Source organism: Dendrobates tinctorius, unplaced genomic scaffold (assembly GCF_039654945.1).
Source record: "Dendrobates tinctorius isolate UK_male_01 unplaced genomic scaffold, ASM3965494v1 ptg000171l, whole genome shotgun sequence".
Lineage (NCBI taxonomy): Eukaryota > Metazoa > Chordata > Amphibia > Anura > Dendrobatidae > Dendrobates > Dendrobates tinctorius.
In genome coordinates, this window is record NW_027361838.1 from 20881884 (window position 1) to 20900938 (window position 19055).

Here is a 19055-nt window from a genome sequence, read left to right on the forward strand (position 1 = left end):
GATCTGCAGGGAGGAATTGGCTCAATAGCCGCAGAAGCAGGGTTACATCTGGCACCCTGTTGGAGCAGCGGGGATCAGTCCCTGTCGTTTTAAGACCTTAAGGCCCCGTCACACATAACGACTCACCAGCGTTCCAGACAACGATATCAACGCGTCAGGATCGCTGGTAAGTCGCTATGTGATCGCTGGTGAGCTGTCAGACAGCTTTAGCAGTGATCAGCACAGCGACGCCGAGCGCGCGGCGTCGTGTTCGTTAGTTACCAGCGCGTTGATGGAGGGAGCTGGTAACTAACGTACACATCGGGTATCCAAGGGACGTGCGTCACTTAGATACCCGATGTGTACGTTAGTTACCAGCTCCCTGCATCAGCGCGCTGGTAACTAACGTACACATCGCGTTTCTAAGGGACGCACGTCCCTTAGATACCCGATGTGTACATTAGTTACCAGCTGATGGCTGGTCTCCCGCCTGTCACACGCAGCGATGCGTGCTGGCCAGCGGGAGACCAGCGACCAAAGAAAAGTCCAGGGCTTTCCTACAGCTATCAGCGATACCGGCAGGGGGGCCGGTCGCTGATCGCTGTCACACACAGCGATCTCGCTGGTGAGATCGCTGTTGTGTCACAAAACTTGTGACTCAGCAGCGATCTCGCTAGCGAGATCGCTATGTGTGACGGGGCCCTTAGACGCCACAATCGATGATAACCACAGCATCTAAGTAGTTGAATAAAGGGAGGGAACCCACTGTTACATTGTTACCTGTGCCTCCCCTTACTAATCTGCGATCCATTGTCATAGCAGCCAAGCAAAGGATCCCATGTACCATCTGTTATTAGGTCCTGTCTGGGTTGCTATGTATCAGCTCCTTCTGTACAGCTCTGCTGTGTGCATGAAGCCTTAAAGGAAACTTCTTATAAAGGGGTTTCTATCAGTTTTAGGAATTAAATGTATAAAAACAAACTCTGTAGTCCCATCCTGCGTTGTTTTTCAATTACACGTTGATTTTAATGTTTGCAGTTTTTCTGAAATGTTGTCTATTACAATTACACGATGAGGCCTGGCATTAATCCTAGTTGGGTTTCATTTAATGACCGCAAAAGGAGATTTTGAATGTTCACAATCAATCCAGGAGTTGCTTTATACTTCGATTTCTGTATTTTACCTGTACCTCTAGACAACACTTATATGTGATATCTTTACATGATGTCTCTTTCCTTGTCATTACTATGAGTGATGGCAAAAAACAACTTCATAGCTGGGGGGCTTGATCACATGCTGCACATGAGGATCCTTTCACCTGATGAACAAGCATGTTGCTCGGCTGCCTGTTTACACCGCAAGATGAAATGAGCATTTTTAACAACGCTCGTTTAGGATTATCATATAATGTAAATGTCCCTTTAGGCATCAAATAAAAACACATTGGTAGAACATGTGAAAACATGGAAGTAAATCTCCGAGGTAAGTGGAACCTTCCTTCTTGGCATCCTCCACTGGCCTCTCTGTAGATAGCGCACCTCTGTAGAGGTCGGCTGGGAACAGTCTATTTTGCTGAGTGCTCTCTTTGCAGCAGGTAAAAGGGAAATGTGACAATACTTGTGTCCTTGAAATGTAATACATTGCCCAAGTAAGCCAGAGGAAGAGTCTGTTTGTCAGCAATTCTCTTCTGCAACATATAGGCTGTGTTCGTTTTAGCGGTATTTTTAGCGTTTTTTCCAATAAAACCGCGAAAATAAGCTTCCCATTAATTTCTATGCATTTTGCACTTTTTGTGCATATTGATGCGTTTTTTTACCGCGAAAAAACAACGCAGCATGCTCATTAACTTCGCTGATTTTTCCGCGTTTCTGGCTAGTTCTATGCGTTTTGAAAACGCGCTGGAAAAAAAGCATAAAAACCAGGCAGAAAACGCGCGGAAAAAAATGTGCGGTTTTCTGGGAAGGGAGTCTGGTTTTTCAGCAGAAATTTTCTGCTACGTGTGCACTTAGCCAAACAGGAAGGGTTGCTCTAGGAAGTCAAGTCCTTGCATGTTTTCCAGGTTTTAAATCCTTTTTTATATGCATACTATATCTATAAATGGCAAAACCAACTTTCCCTGAATTTCGCTGCATTTCTGCCTGTGGTCTTTAACTGGACAGCAGTCAGCAGTCTTGTACAATCTACATCACCATGACTGGTGATCCTGGTAGATGTGATACTATCGATGCAGCAAAAAACATGGGAAGTCCTGGGGCGTCAAGGGTTAAGTTAAGGCTCACTTTAATTTTAGATATAGCAAATGTTGCCTTAGGAAAAGATTTAAAACCTGAACGGTTCACTTTAAGTTGTCTGTCAGCAGGATTGTGCACAGTAACCTACAGTGTTAGGTTGGCGCCGTTATACTGATTACAATGATACCTTTGGTGAAGAAATCTGTCTTGTGGTTGTTGTATAATCTTTATTTTCTGCTAATGATATGCTCGTGCTCCTGGCCGGCCCGTGGGGGGGGTCTTCATGTGGTGCTCTGATTAGATATTCATGTGTATGGCTGCTGACAGGTCACTGATCCTTCACTGACTTCCCCCTAGTTTACATAATGAATATTATATATCTTGGGGGGGGGGGGGGGGGCGATGGCTGCAGACTGATCACATGTAATGTGTATATAATTCATTTGTTTAAGGTTATCCTAAAATTCATTAAAAAAATTCTGTTTGAAAATGGCGCCGCATATTGGTGATCTGATGGCGTATGCGCCAGGGCTGTGGAGTCGGAGTTAGTTTTGGTCGGAGTCGGTAGAAATGTTCCGACTCGAGCTTTAAAAAAAATGTATTAATATTTAATAATTGAACTTTCATATGAATTTTATAAATGTTACTCAAATATATATGTTCTATCAGAATATGAACAACAGTGATAAGCAGTTCTGCTGGAGATAGAGACATTTCTTACATCTTGTGTGTCACTGTTCTCCACTGCCCTTATCTAATCTTATACTTGGTTAACCTTATGCTGCCCCAACCCCCCTACTTTCAATGTATGAAACTGAAAGTGAAAATGTGTTGCAAATTCTTAGTAGTAAAGCTCCTCCTCTAGACTAGATCATACTAGGTGTGCGTCTTCCAAGCATCTCACAGCTGCCTGCTACTCAGAAGAGGAAGACTGTAAGAAGTATTATCCTTTCAACAAACTTTGCATCAGTTAACTGTGAGTACATGAGGAATAATAACAGTATTACTGACCACTATATCAGTTGTCCGACCTGGCAATAATTTTGTACAATTGTTTTTAGGAAAAACAATTGTCATTTGGATTGTGAATGCAGAATTAAAAACCTGAGAACGTCAAAGAAGCATCACATTAAATCAGCTGTATTTGAACATTTCACCATCACTCAAGATAGAAAACATTATGTCTGTCAGTGTATGACAAATGATCCAGACGAAAACAAATGCTGTGAAGCCAAGATGAGTGCATATTCAGGCAAAGATAAAAATGCTCCTACCAGAGCTTCTAATCTAAAGAGACATTTACAGCGCTTTCATCCAGAAGTACTGAAAGCAGTGGATGAGAAAGACTGCATCCAAACCAATGAACCAGTGCCCAGCTCTTCCAGCCAAACAAAGGACCAGAGAACTTTGCAGCCATCAGTTGCAAGATATTTTATCAGTGACAAAGTTACTGTGACAATGACAGTAGATACATTTAAAAAACAGATCATAGAGCTTGTTGTAAAGGATAGTGTGCCTATTTCATCATTTTCACGACCAGCTTTTATGTGTCTGAATGGGGAAATGGCCCGCAAGCTTGGTGTTTCTCTGGAGGGAGAGAGTATTAGAAAATTAGTAATCGAAGAAGATTTTAAACAAAAGGAAGAACTTAAAAAAAACTCTCAAGGGACGCTTTCTGTTTCTTAAAATGGATGCCTGCACACGTCACAGAGTGAACTATTTTGCCATCAATGTCCGATTTGTTTGTGACAAAAATGAAATGGTTACCAAGACATTGGCAGTAAAAGACACCAAATCTCATCACACCAGTGAGTTTCTCCAGGTCTTGGTGGAAAAGGTTCTGCAAGACTATGAACTTAAAAAAGAGCAAGTTCTTTCTGTCGTAACTGACAATGCTTCAAATATAAGTACTATTAAGCTAATGAATGAGAGTAATGATGGTGACCAGCAGCTAGAAGAACATTCTGGGTCCACAGACACACAAATGTTTGAAATAGAGGAAGACAGTATTGTAACTGAGGAGCAAACTGAAGTTGCTTCAGATGAACAGCAACATGATAGTTTAGATCTTGTTGAAACTGTGTCAATATGTTCTTTCATTCATCACATGCGCTGTGTTGTGCATACGCTACAGCTGGCTATAAGAGACAGTCTGCAAGAAGGACATGCTGCTGCACTGATTGGCAAGGTGAGAAAATTGGCTACTGTTGCCAGAACCCCTAAAGTTGACTCAATTTTGAAGAGACGTGCTGGAAAAGGGGCAATTACTGATAAAGCCACACGATGGGGCAGTACTTAATGATTCAGCGCTTGGTTGAACTGAAAACCTTTCTTGTAGACATGGCTAACCCTCAACTGACGCTAAATGAAAGTCAGTGGAATCAGGTGACTGAGCTGGAAAAATTGCTAGAGCACCCATTTACAGTGACTAAAAAATTACAAGCAGAGGACTTAACTCCAGGTATTTTCTTAAAGGAGTGGAAGAACCTGATGTTTTGCCTGTCCCAAAGAGGAGGGTTAATTGCAAGTGGCATTGCTACATCAATGAAACGGAGAGAGGAGCTACTATTACAAAATAACATTCTTTTGGCAGCTGTTTATGTAGACCCAATGCATCGGATTCTTCTAGATGATCAACAGCTAAGTAAAGGAAAAGAAGCTCTGTTTGAAATAGCAGTAAGGATGAAAGGGTTGCAGAACAGTCAGGAGGAACAAGAAGAATTTGGTCGTCCTGCCACATCTCCACCCTCATCATCAACTGATGAAGAATTTAATTTCGAAAAATATTTGGATCACAAAGACCGTGCAAAGCGTTCCCGCATAGAAGAAGAGTCATCCCCATCAAGGAACACAGCCAGTACATTTCAGCAGAATTTTTCATGTGCACTAAAAGAAATTGAGAAATTTGACCGTTCATCAAAAATAACAGTGCAACAAGCGATTCCTCTGTATCCTGACATTGTCAGAGATGTTGCCCGAGTGGTTACTGCTTTGCCACCAACACAAGTTAGTGTAGAGAGGTTGTTCTCTGCTCTCAAAATAATTACATCAGATTTGAGGGCATCCATGAAGGAGGATCTGACAGAGGCAATACTTTTTCTGAGGACAAATTTATAGATTTCTTGTTATTAACTGCATAAAAGTGTTTATTGCATATTTACTTACAGTTTAGAAAAGTTATTTGCTATATTCTAATTGTATTCTAATAAATGTAGTTTTTGCTCTAAGTGGTCTGATTACTTATATGATGGTGAGAAACTGAATAAGCACGATGTTTAATATTTTACAACACTAAATTTGTTGTTATGAATTGGCCATTTATGAAGGAGTCGGAGCTGGAGTCGGATAAAATCCAGGAGTCGGAGTCGCAACTGTGGCTTACCGACTCCACAGCCCTGGTATGCGCAGGTGTCATCTTGGAGGATTTTTTTTTTTCTCTACAAAGATGCCTGCACAGTAGCAGCTATCAGATCACCGATAGGCGGCACCATTTTCAAACAGATTTTTTATTTTTTTTAATTCCAGGATAAACTTAAACAAATGAAATATATACACATTACATGTGAGCCATCGCCAGCAAAACGGGATTTGCCATAGAGATGAATACCTAGTTGGAGCATCAGATGATGACCCACCACCACACACAGGCTGCAGCGGAGCACGAGCGTATCATTAACTCAAGACTGAAAATAAACATTTCACTACAACCACAAGACAGATTTCATCAACCAAGGTATCATTTTAATATGTATAACGGCGCCAACTTGACACTGTCTGTAGGTTAATGGGCACAACCTTGCTGACAGGTTCCCTTTTATCCCCTTAACGTCCAATGACGTATACAGTCCGTCATTGGACCCCTCCCCCTGTTTGGTCCGGGCTCTGGCGATGAGCCCGCACCTTTTCCGGGAAATGACAGCTGATCTGATCAGCTGATATGTGCCCGGAACAGCCAGGGGGTGAAAACGTGATTCATCCTCGTCTTTTAACATGTTAAATGCCGATGTCAAACTCTTGACAGCAGCATTTAACATGCACGCGCAGGAAGCGCGTCCTTTCCTCCTCCCATTGGCGTCCGTGTCACATGGCCATGGGTCGCCGACGGGTTGGCATGACAACCCTGGGTCAGGAGAAGACCCCTGTGGTAGTCATTCCTAGATCGCTATGAGCGCCGTAGTCATTCCTAGATCGCTATGAGTGCCTCCTGGTGGTCAGTGCTCATAGCAAGTGAGCTTTTCTGATACCTAGAGCAGGGCAGCAGCCCTTCTGTATGTATCAGGCGATCGGATTAGTGCAGCTTCTAGTCTCCCATGAAGACTATTGAAGCAAATAAAAAGTGAAAAAGTTTTTAAAAATATTAAAATATAAAAGTTAAAATCACCCCACTTTTGCCCCATACAAAATAAAACTATTAAAAAAAATCAAATGTACACATTTGGTATAGCCGCATTCATAATCGCCTGAACTATCAATTTAAATAAAAAATAATCAAATCGGTAAATGGCGTAGCGAGAAACAAAACTCCACAATTACGTTTTTTTTGGTCGCTGCAACATTGCAGTGAAATGCATTAATGGGCGATCAAAAGAACATATCTGCACCAAAATAGTATCAATAAAAACGTCAGCTCGGCACGCAAATAATAAGCACTCACCCGGCCCCAGATCCCCGAAAAATTGTGACGTTATGGGTCTCGAAAAATGGCAACTTTTTTTTTTTTTTTTTTTTTTTACAAACTTTGGAATTTTTTTTTTCACCACTTAAATAAAAAAGCATGTTTGGTGTCAATGAAATCGTAATGACCTGGAGAATCATAATGGCATGTCAGTTTTACCATTTAGTGAACCTAGTAAAAAAAGCCAAACAAAAGTGGGATTGCAATTTTTTTTTGCAATTTCACTGCACTTGGAATTTTTTTCCTGCTTTCTGTTACACAATATGGTAAAACCAATGGTGACTTTCAAAAGAACAACTCGTCCCGCAAAAAACAAGCCCTCATATGGCCATATTGACGGAAAAATAAAGTTTATGGCTCTGGGAAGAAGGGGAGCAAAAAAATGAAGACGCAAAATCAAAAATACCCCTGGTCGTTAAGGGGTTAAAGCTTGATGTGTGGTTTTTTTTTTGTGTTTTTTTTGGTAAGTTATGACCAGCTGAAGAGCCCGGCGCTGCTCGGGCATAGGCACTAACTGCGGTTAGTTATAACAAATTATAATGAATATATACGTGTGTGTGTGTGTGTGTGTGTATATGTGTGTGTGTATATATATATATATATATATATATATATATATATATATATATATATATATATATATATATATATATATATATATATATATATATATACATACATGTGTATATGTATATATATACACTCACTGGCCACTTTATTAGGTACACCATGCTAGTAACGGGTTGGACCCCCTTTTGCCTTCAGAACTGCCTCAATTCTTCGTGGCAGAGATTCAACAAGGTGCTGGAAGCATTCCTCAGAGATTTTGGACCATATTGACATGATGGCATCACACAGTTGGCGCAGATTTGTCGGCTGCACATCCCTGATGCGAATCTCCCGTTCCACCACATCCCAAAGATGCTCTATTGGATTGAGATCTGGTGACTGAGGAGGCCATTTGAGTACAGTGAACTCATTGTCATGTTCAAGAAACCAATCTGAGATGATTCGAGCTTTATGACATGGCGCATTATCCTGCTGAAAGTAGCCATCAGATGTTGGGTACATTGTGGTCATAAAGGGATGGACATGGTCAGCAACAATACTCAGGTAGGCTGTGGCGTTGCAACGATGCTCAATTGGTACCAAGGGGCCCAAAGAGTGCCAAGAAAAAATTCCCCACACCATGACACCACCACCACCAGCCTGAACCGTTGATACAAGGCAGGATGGATCCATGCTTTCATGTTGTTTACGCCAAATTCTGACCCTACCATCCGAATGTCGCAGCAGAAATCGAGACTCATCAGACCAGGCAACGTTTTTCCAATCTTCTACTGTCCAATTTCGATGAGCTTGTGCAAATTGTAGCCTCAGTTTCCTGTTCTTAGCTGAGAGGAGTGGTACCCGGTGTGGTCTTCTGCTGCTGTAGCCCATCTGCCTCAAAGTTCGACGCACTGTGCGTTCAGAGATGCTCTTCTGCCTACCTTGGTTGTAACGGGTGGCAATTTGAGTCACTGTTGCCTTTCTATCAGCTCGAACCAGTCTGCCCATTCTCCTCAGACCTCTGGCATCAACAAGGCATTTCCGGCCACAGAACTGCCGCTCACTGGATTTTTTTTCTTTTTCGGACCATTCTCTGTAAACCCTAGAGATGGTTGTGCGTGAAAATCCCAGTAGATCAGCAGTTTCTGAAATACTCAGACCAGCCCTTCTGGCACCAACAATCATGCCACGTTCAAAGGCACTCAAATCACCTTTCTTCCCCATACTGATGCTCGGTTTGAACTGCAGGAGATTGTCTTGACCATGTCTACATGCCTAAATGCACTGAGTTGCCGCCATGTGATTGGCTGATTAGAAATTAAGTCTTAACACACAGTTGGACAGGTGTACCTAATAAAGTGGCCAGTGAGTGTGTGTATATATATATATATATGTGTGTGTGTATATATAATTAGTTATATAGTAGAGCCCCGCCCACTCCGCATAGTCACATTCACTATAATATCCCACATCATCCCGTCAGCCAGAGCTACCGGACTACTACCCCTAATATCCCACATCATCCCGTCAGAGCTACCGGACTACTACCCCTAATATCCCACATCATCCCGTCAGAGCCACTGGACTACTACCCCTAATATTCCACATCATCCCGTCAGCCAGAGCCACCTGACTACTACCCCTAATATCCCACATCATCCCGTCAGCCTGGGGTCGGAACCAGAGCGCTGAGTGGAATGACCCCCAACTTCCATACCAATGATCCCTTTAATAGCAGCCTGGGGTGAGAATCAGAGTGCTGAGGGATTTACCCTGACTTCCATTCTGGAGATCCCTTTGAGAGGCCTGGGGTCAGTACCAAAGCGTTGAGTGGATTTGCCTTAACTTCCATACCAATTATCCCTTTCATTGAAGTGTAAAAAAAAAAAAAATTATTGCATATTTTCGAAAAAGAAAACCTATAAGCAACAACACCCCCAACGTAGGGGTTTATAAACAAGGGAAACATAAGGATAAATGCTCATACTCATAGATTGACCTAATGTATAAAACAGAAAACATATCGACACTTGCATAAAAAAAATCATATGAAAAGACGTATATCTTCAATGCAAAGGGGCAGACCTCTGACTAAGTAACCATGGTTCCCATATTCAATCAACCTTTTTCTTGGTAACTGACGAGTGTGCCAGAGTTTGTTGATATTGACAGTGTATATTGATTTTGTCCACCACTTCTCTCATGGTGGGAAGAGACATCCCCTTCCATTTAGCAGCAAAGGTGAGAATGGCCGCAATCAGAATATGTGACACTATACCCCTGATATCTAAAGGAAAATCAGTTGTCCCTATATGCAACAGTCCCATTGATGGTGTCAAGTTAACCTGAATCCCAGTCACCTCCCTTAACATATTTATAGTATTCCAAAAACCGATCGCCACTGGACAGGACCACCACATGTGGCTCAACGATCCCAAACCACCGCAACCTCTCCAGCAAGCCAAAGTCTGGTTTGGCCCATAATGTACCCGTTGTCTTGGACACCTATACCACCGAAGATGCATCTTTTTTTTGACTGTTCTAGGTGACCAATACAAGATGATGCTCTACGTATTTCTCTTAAACCATCCCTCCTTTACTCTGGATCTAACGTTGTCCCAATTCCTCCTCCCATTTTAGCATATATGATAATTTAGCATCCACCTCTGGATCACTTAAAACACTATAGAGGATTGAAACACCTTTGGGGCCTGATTCAGGTTGTAGGAGGAATCCCATGGCTTTGTGATTCACAGGGGGTTTAAGGAAAAGGGAGTCTGGCATAGTTTGGAGCAGATGTCTGATCTGTAGGTATTGGTAAAAAAGACTCCTAATACCAGGGAATTTGGAACAGAGTTGATCAAATGGGATAACAAGAGAGCCATCTATCAGGAGGAGGGATTCAACTCCTGCAGTGGACCAGCGTTGTAAGTTAATAAAGGGGATATGCATTTCCAAAGCTTTTAAGGAAATATTTGTTAAAGGAATATTTAGAAGTCTTGAAGCAAATTTCCTCCAATAACATATTGCTGTTAATACGGTAGGTAGACACAGGGTGTAGATACTAAATTTAAGGCTGTGTTCACACAGTGGGTTTTACCGCGGTTTTCACTATAAAACCGCTATAAATCAGCTAAAAATAAGCTTCCCAGTCATTTCTATGCATTTTGCACTTTTTGTGCACATTGATGCGTTTTTTTACCGCGAAAAAAACGCATCGCGGTAAAACCGCAGCATGCTCATTAATTTTGCGGATTTTTCCGCGGTTTTGGCTTCTTCCATGCGGTTTGAAACCGCTGCAGAAAAAAAACGCTTCAAAACCGCCGCGGAAAAATAGGTGCGGTTTCTGGGAAGGGATTCAGGTTTTTGAGCAGAAATTTTCTGCAACGTGTGCACTTAGCCTAATAGCTTCCATTTCCAACGCAAGCCGAGTTTAAGGTCAATTTAGAATAAAGTGACTCAATCTGAAGCCACTTATGTGTCTTATCCAATAACCACCAGTCTCTAATACCCGTTAATACCGTCACTTTATGATAAGCATGCAAGTTAGGGGCACCCATCCCCCCAAATTCATAAGTATAATATAGTAACCTACCAGCCACTCTTGGTTTTTATATGCCCAAATGAAGTCATTAGCTGTTTTTTGAAGGGATTTAATTATCCTAAGAGGAATCTGGACAGGGATGCAATGAAAATATAAAACCTTGGGAAGTACCAACATCTTAGAAATATTAATCCTTGCTATCCATGACATAGTAGCTGTATGTAATTCGTCCAGATCCCTCCTAGATTCTAGTATCAATTTTGTGAAATTCCTTTCCACCAATTGTGTAGAATAAGTGAGGACTATGCCTAAATACCAATGATCCCTTTAAGAGGCCGTGGGTTCAGAACCACAGCACTGAGTGGAACAGTACTAACTTCCATACCGGGGATCCCTTTAAGAGAGGCCTGGGGTCAAACCAAAGCGCTGGATGGATTTGCCCTGACTTCCATAACGGAGATCCCTTTAAGAGGGAAGATGTGCCTATGGGATGGAGGATGTGTGATGGGTATATGGGCAGGGAGGGGAGATTGATTTCTGTCATGTGCTCTCTGCTCCTTTTTGGGGGGCAGACAATGGCTGGGAGCTTATGTTTCCAGGGATGCTAGATTTCTCCCATCTGGTCAGTGTCTGCTGAGATGTCGTGGAGTGAGAAAACTGTTGCTCATAGCAACCAATCACAGCTCGGCTTCTTTTAAACAGCTCTGGTGAAATGAAAGATGCTTAGTGATTGGTTGCAAGGAAAACTTGCTCATAGCAACCAATCACAGCAGCTCAGCTTCTTTTAAACAGCTCTGATGAATTGAAAGATGCTTCGTGATTGGTTGATGACACACACATTCAATTTTATATAGAGATTTATTGAGCACTTCAGTGCAATTGTAGTCTTTTCCTTTCCTCTTTAATTTTCCTCTCACATTTTAACTTCCAGCAGTTAATAAAATAAAGAGAAAATCCCACAGTCTAGGCAATCCTGACAGCATATGTTTCTTGATTGCTGCGCCTTTCTGAAAAGACTCGAGTCATTTAACAATTGGATACAGATGAGTTTTGTCGTGTCCTGCATCTTTTACTGAAGTTCATGTGTCAAGGATCACTTGGGGCCTGTGCATATGACGACCTTTAGACTTGAATGAACTTAAGTTTTTTTTCAAGCACAAGACACTGCATTGAACTGCCATTTTTTTTTTTTTCTCTGCCGCATGTTTTGTTTTTTTTCCCCTTGGTCGTTTACTGAGTGTTTTTCTGTTTTCATCACTGGCACTTTTTTTTTTTTTTTTAGGAGGGCTTTCCTATGGATTTGTGACTTTAACTGTCTTTTTTTTTTTTTTTTTTTCTTTACGCCTTTCAAAAATAAAACTGCTAGCATTTTTTAATGTAAAAAAAACTATGATAAAATGCTCTAAACAGTCTGTCTTTTGAGGTGTCTTTTGCCCTTTTCTACTTAAAGTACAGAGCATCTTCTGAGTGTACAACATTAGAAGCATGGTCCTGAAGCAGTGAAGCCATACGAAACCTTATGAGCAGCAAGTAGTTTTACATAGAAATGCATATATTCAGTTTTTCAAGCTTTGCCTGAAATACATTGTGTACACACACCAATTGGAACTTTTTGTGAGTGTCTATAGAAACCAGCTAGCACGTGGCTATATTTTTGCAATATGGAGTTTTTACGTCAAGTTCATATTTTGCATTTTAATAACGCACACATTCATTCTAGTTTGGTTCATTTTTTTTTTTTTTTTTTTCCAGATCCTGGAAGTGGGGGAGAAGTGAGAGCTTGCTATCGCCTTTATCTGGTCTTGTACCAAGTTGTATATGCTGTTACTACCTTTTACTGTCCATTACCAATATCTTCCCTTTTGGGAGCCATTAACATACCTATTTCCGACAAACCTATACACACACACAAACTTGTGTTTCTTGCCACCAAAATCACAATTTTTAGTTCTTTAGTGCCAACATATCCTGTAGCACAGTACATTTTAGAGGGGACTTGTACAGACAAAAGACAATACAGATCAACACAACTCTGATGCCAAAACAAGTGAGGGCCCTGCTTACAATCTGAGGAAATAGGGGAGACACGAAAGTTGTGCTTGTATTGTACAGTCTAGCCATAACAGAAGCGGGTAATTGCTTAACGCTGTTTCAACCAGTCACCAGCCAGTATCTGTACTGAACAGACACAGAGGGCTTATAGGTGCATGGAGGGTGTTTGAATAGATGCTACAAGTGTCGAGATTTTGCAGAGAATTTTGTATGGGCAAAACAGGGATAGATAAAGAAGTTAGGAGATAGGCCAGTCTAAAAAAAGGATTTTTAGGACTCTCTTAAAACTGTGGCTATAGGGAATTAATCAAATTGTCCTGGGGAATACATTCCATAGAATTGGTGCAGCACGCAAGAAGTCTTGGTCGAGCGTGAGAGGTTCGGATTATTGAGGATTTTTACTTTTGAGTCATTAGGGGAGTGGAGGACACGGGTACGGTGGTAGACTGAGACAAGGAAGGAGATTTAGAGTAGTGCTGAACCGTGGAGCCAGGGCCGCCATCAGGGCATTACTGCCCTGACTGGCGTATGGGGGCCCGATGAACAGAGGAGGCCCGCATTGGGCCCCTTCTCTTCTGCTCACTGGGCCCTGGCGGCAGCATTCTGCCGGTGCAGTAACTGAACCTGTGTCCGAGATGCAGGTTCAGTTAAACTCTATTGCTGTGCAATACTTAAAAGCTGCCAGCCAAATGGAGGCTGGCAGCTGACGTCAGCACACACGTCACCGACTTATGTCAGTGTCATTCACCGGTGAGTGCGCGCTTGAATTGCATGGAGGGAGCATCGCCGCAGGAGCATGGCCAGGTAAGGAGAACCTTTGTTTTTTAATTTTTATTGGGAATGGCAGGATGGTACACGGCAGGGGGGTGGGGGCTTCAGGAATAATGGGGCAGGATGGAGACAGATGGTGCGGTCAGGTAAAGAGGATGCTGTTGTTTTTTTTTTTTTTTTGTTTTGTTTTGTTTTTTTTTTTTTTTATTGAAAGCGGCAAGCCGCAATATGTTTCAACAGCAGGATCACATCACATGGAGGCTGAATGGATACTCATGAGGGCAGGATGGGAGACCATATGGCTGGAGCCAGGAATGAGACACACGGGGGCCAGGATGGGGGATATTATTACCATAAGGGCTAATTAAGGGATATTATTACTGCAGTGGTGTATTATTTATTTTATATTTTTTTGAGGATACTGTTTTAAATGGGGAAGGCAGTCCTGTTACTGTGCAGAGCGACATTGTCTTCTTTTTTTTCTTCATCTGGTGTAGTTTAGAAGTTGGGAAAAAATTAAGTATTGTGTTCTGCAAGTGGTGCTCTAGATAGCTGTGTTATTTCCTGCAGAGACGAGCCCTGGATGGAAGAAGTGATGGCGGTCTGTGCTGGATGAAGATGATGGACTTAACCTAGAGACGTCACTGGTGAGTCAGCGTGTTACTTGTACACTGACACTATACTATATACAGCGGTCCTGTGTACAATGTCACCAGTGATCACTATTACTTTTACACTGACACTATATAGAGAGCTCCTGTTTGTCATTGATTTACAGTATAACATATAATATATACAGCGCTCGTGTGTATATCACTGTTGATCACTGTATTACCTGTACACTGATACTGTATACAGTATACAAGTAGAAAAGCTACTGACCAAAAAAAGCAGGGATCACCAAAAAAGTGTAATAATTTTTATTAGACAACCATAGACAACACAAGTATAAAAACAGTTAAAAGTCATAACACATGACAGATCATACACAAGGCTCCTAATAAAGCCAAAAAGACATCCCCCATACACCTGAGAAAATGACTAGGCAGTAAAACATGGTGTATAAATAATAAAAGTAACCTAAGGAGAGCAGTATATATCAAGAGGTAATGGTTGAGTCAGAAGGACCTAAATATCAAAATCCCCTATCCAAAACCACAATAACAGTGATTCAATGCATGCACAGTTCAATACATACCAATACCCTGAAGATTGTCCGTATATCAAAGGGTATGGACTCAAACCTTGTCCAAAAATGCTGCAGCAACAATGTAAATAGAAATACAAGGACAGGTTGAAATAGAACCAAAGTGAGTGGGAACCATGTCATGCAGCATAAAAGATAGAAACACAAAATGCTCTACAAAAGATACATGAATAATACTGCCCACAATGTCCTTATAACACTTACATATGGGGGAGCTTGTGGAGTGCCCTGCCCAACGCGTGTCGCCACCGCAAGGTGGCTTCGTCAGGGGCATGATACTGTATACAGAGCTCCTGTGTATAATGTCACTTACGGTGATATTAGTATTGTTTTTATTAATGATCAGTATTGTAGTATTCAGTCACCATGTGGTGGTAATATGTTGTCCGGCCATGGTGCAGTGGTATTTGTCCCTTGTATGTGATAATATTCGGTCACTGTGGTGGTAATATGTGGTCCGGACATGGTATGGCGTCATTTGTTCCTTGTGTGTGGCATTATAGGTCACTGTGGTGGTAATGTGGTGTGTGGTCATGGTGCGGTGGTATTTGTCCCTTGTATGTAATATAATAATATGGTCATTTTAAAAATTGAAAAATAAAAATATACCTAAATTGTATTGGATATTTTAACAAATGATTAACAGGATAGAATAGAGCTCGGCCAAAAGAGTCTACCTTGTCATGGTGGCGGCTTAAATTTTTTTTTTAGGCCAAAACAAAAGCTTCTGGCTATATGTGTGATCTGATGATGGGAAATGTTAATGTGTGATTGGTGAGAAGTGGAGTTTTTCCGAGAGAGCGGTGGAACTATGGACAGTTCAATGGGTGGAGCCTGGGCAGAGTCTCAATGGAGCCCTGAAAATTTTGCCAGTATGGGGCGCCGAAATTCCTAGTGGCAGCCCTGCGTGGAATACTTTGTGGGTTAGAGTAATAAGTTTATTTTGAACTCTGTAGTGGATGGTCAGTAAGGGCTGTGGAGTCGGTAAGCCAAACCAACAGACACATGCTCTTGACTCCTCAATTTCCCAGACTTCGGACTCCGCAGCACAGATTCATCTCCACTGAAAGCAGAGATCCTTCTATCAGGAACAGAACAGACATTTATAGGACATTTTATAACTTTCTGAAACTTTTATTAAAACATTTACAGCACTGAACAAAATTTATGTATTTTAGGAGTCCGAGTCTGTCCATTTTAAGCCAGGGTCACACTTGCAACTGCAATGCGATAAACTCGTGTGAGTCTCTCCCCTCAATACCCGGCACTGCCAACGGCACTCGGGACCGGAGTGTGAAGCAGCATGTATTTCTATGCAGCTGAACCCTCTGGTCCCAAGTGCCTGTGGCAGTTCCGTGTATTGAGGGGAGAGACTCGCGCAAATTTCTCTCGTTCCAGTTGCAAGTGTGACCTCGGCCTTATACTAACTCAGACTCCACCAGAAAGGACACCAGATCTGACTCCACAGCCCTGTGGGCAACCATTGCAACGTCTGGCACAGGGTAGAGACGTCGGTGTAGCGGTTGGAAAAGTATATGATCCTGGCTGCTGCATTGAGAACTGATTATAGAGTTTAGTAAGAGGGAGACTGATTAGTAGAGTTGAAATATTCTTTGCGAGAATAAATAAGGGCAACAGTAAGGCTGAGTTCACACATGGCGTTTTTTCGCGTTTCCGCGGCGGTTTTAACCGCGCGATTTTGCCGCGAAAAATAAGCATCCCATGCATTCCTATGGGATTCCGCAATGCTGTGCTAATGCTGCGGTTTTTATCGCGGCGGAATCGCTTCGCGGTAAAAACCGCAGCATGCTCATTAATTTTGCGGAATCGCGGCGATCCTGCACCTATAGGAATGCATTGTTCCGCTTACTTCCCGCATGTGGCTGTGCACACCATGCGGAAAGTAAGCAGAACATTTGCGGATGGTACCCACGGTCCGGAGGAGAGGAGACTGTCCTCCAGGCTTTGGGTACCATATCCCTGTAAAAAATAGAATTTAAAATAAAAAATATTGTTGTTCTTACCTTCCGGCGTCCCGCGCAGCCTTCCCGCTTCTCTCCACGTTCTCGTTCCCAGTAATCCTTTGCGAAAATGCCCGCGATGGCGTCCGTTCTCGCGGGATTGCGAAGTCTCGCAGTCATTCGCGCGACGTCATCGCGATTTACCGCGAGACATCGCGATCCCGCGAGAACGGACGTCATCGCGGGCATTTTCGCAAAGGATTACTGGGAACGGCTGCGCGCGGACTTCGGAAGGTGAGAATAACACCATTTTTTTTTTTTTTTTTACATTTTATCTTTTACTACTGATTCTGCATAGGCGGCCTCAGTAGTAAAAAGTTGGTCATACTTGTCAAACACTATGTTTGACGAGTGTGACCAACCTGTCAATCAGTTCTCCAAGCGATGCTACAGATCGCTTGGAAAACGCTAGCATTTTGCAAGCTAAATACGCTTGCAAAATGCTAGTTTTTCCGCGGGAATTTAAAATGCGATTTTCCCGCGGAATGGAATTCTCGCGGTAATTTCCGCGAGAGTTCTGGTACGTGTGAACTTAGCCTAAGAGTTTTTGCTGAGTCAAAGGTAAGTAAAGGTCAAATTCTAGAGATGTTTTTGAGATGTGGGTGACATGAGGGAGTGAAGGAAAGATCTGAGGTGCTGGGGGGGAATTCTTTGATTAGCCTTGATCTACCAAAACGATCATGGATTATGGTTAACAAAAATATGCAACAAGAGGGCCACAAGAATCCCACGTTTGCTACATTCAATACTTACCTGTTGACCTCAAACTAACATCTGCCTGCAGTGGTTGTGCTGCAAGTGTTTAACATGCCAAAAATTTATTTTAAAGCACACTGGATTTAAAGCAGTAGTCTATTTTTGGGAAAAATTGTCCACATGTCACATGTTCCAGCTGTGTATATTTTACTCTGAAATGCTGCAATATTCTAGAGATATAACATACTTTTAAAAGCTTGTCAGGGAATATTATGGCCTCGAATCTTGAAGACTGATGTTCACGTGTTAGGAGTCAGACACTCGTGATTCATTAAGCAGTACATGCCTCCTAATTAATTAGATGTGTCTGTAAATTGCCTCCTTACAAATCTTATGCCAGTCATTTCCAGCAAAAAGTACTTAACCTTGCGAGAAAAAATGTAACAACTTTTTTCTAAAGCGATTTACGCTTGAATTCTGGAGTTACCACTTTGATCGGGGCCCTTGTGTCTCAGATGACTAATTTGAGGCTGAATTAGGCTATGTGCACACACTGCGGAATCACCTGCGGGTTTTTCCCCGCTGAACCGCAGGTAAAATGACCTGCAGTTTGGCCTGCGGATTCACACCTCTACTATGTTAAAGGTGTGAAACCGCAGCGGAATCCGCAGAAACAATTGACATGCTGCGGTTTATAAACCGCAGCAAAACCGCGCGGAAAAAAACGCAGCGTGAGCACTGCGGTTTTGAAAACCCATAGGGTTACATGGTACTGTACCATGTCTGCGGAACTGCTGTGGTTCCGCAGGGCCAAAACCGCAGCGGAACTGCAGCGTGTGTGCACATAGCCTTAGGCTACAGTGCTCACTACTTCCTTTTGTTCAAAATTCAGACAAAGTGAGCATACAGCCACCCAATAGCTGCCGCTTATGGGCTGCAGGGCTCATGTGACATTGTCATGTGAGACCCGGTACAGGAAGAGAGGGTTTGTTTTTATTCTATAAATGGGACTACTTTATTTAAAAAGGGGACTGTAAGTAGTGGGCCACTTCTTTAAGTGCCTTGGTGTAAAGTTTGTGTAATTCTTCAGTATGCAGTGTGCATCTCCTAGCATAAGGGGACCAGCTTCAAGAGGAAGACTGCTTCACACATCCAACTTTTACTGATCACAATATTCGGACCAGCAGAGGTCTTCCAACCTGACATCAACAATCTCATATATGATAAGGTGGTTGGGCTCAGGTCAAGAAGCCTGTGCGTGGTTTGGACATCATGGTCTGTACAATGGACTATTTTCATGTGCAGATACCGGTAATCGTATAAATATTGA

At 42.3% G+C, this 19055-nt stretch overlaps 1 protein-coding gene across 6 annotated transcripts in view; it reads left to right on the top strand.

Moving 5' to 3' along the window:
* ANKRD12 (ankyrin repeat domain 12) overlaps positions 1-19055 on the top strand; it is a 178687-nt gene that overhangs the window by 20051 nt on the left and 139581 nt on the right. Inside the window, exon 2 of one of the 6 annotated variants that reach the window (XM_073550952.1) lies at positions 5736-5943. The exons of the other annotated variants lie outside the window; for them this stretch is intronic. The gene's annotated coding sequence lies outside the window, so the exon portion shown is untranslated. The remainder of the gene's footprint in view (positions 1-5735; positions 5944-19055) is intronic. 6 annotated transcript variants of the gene reach the window in all.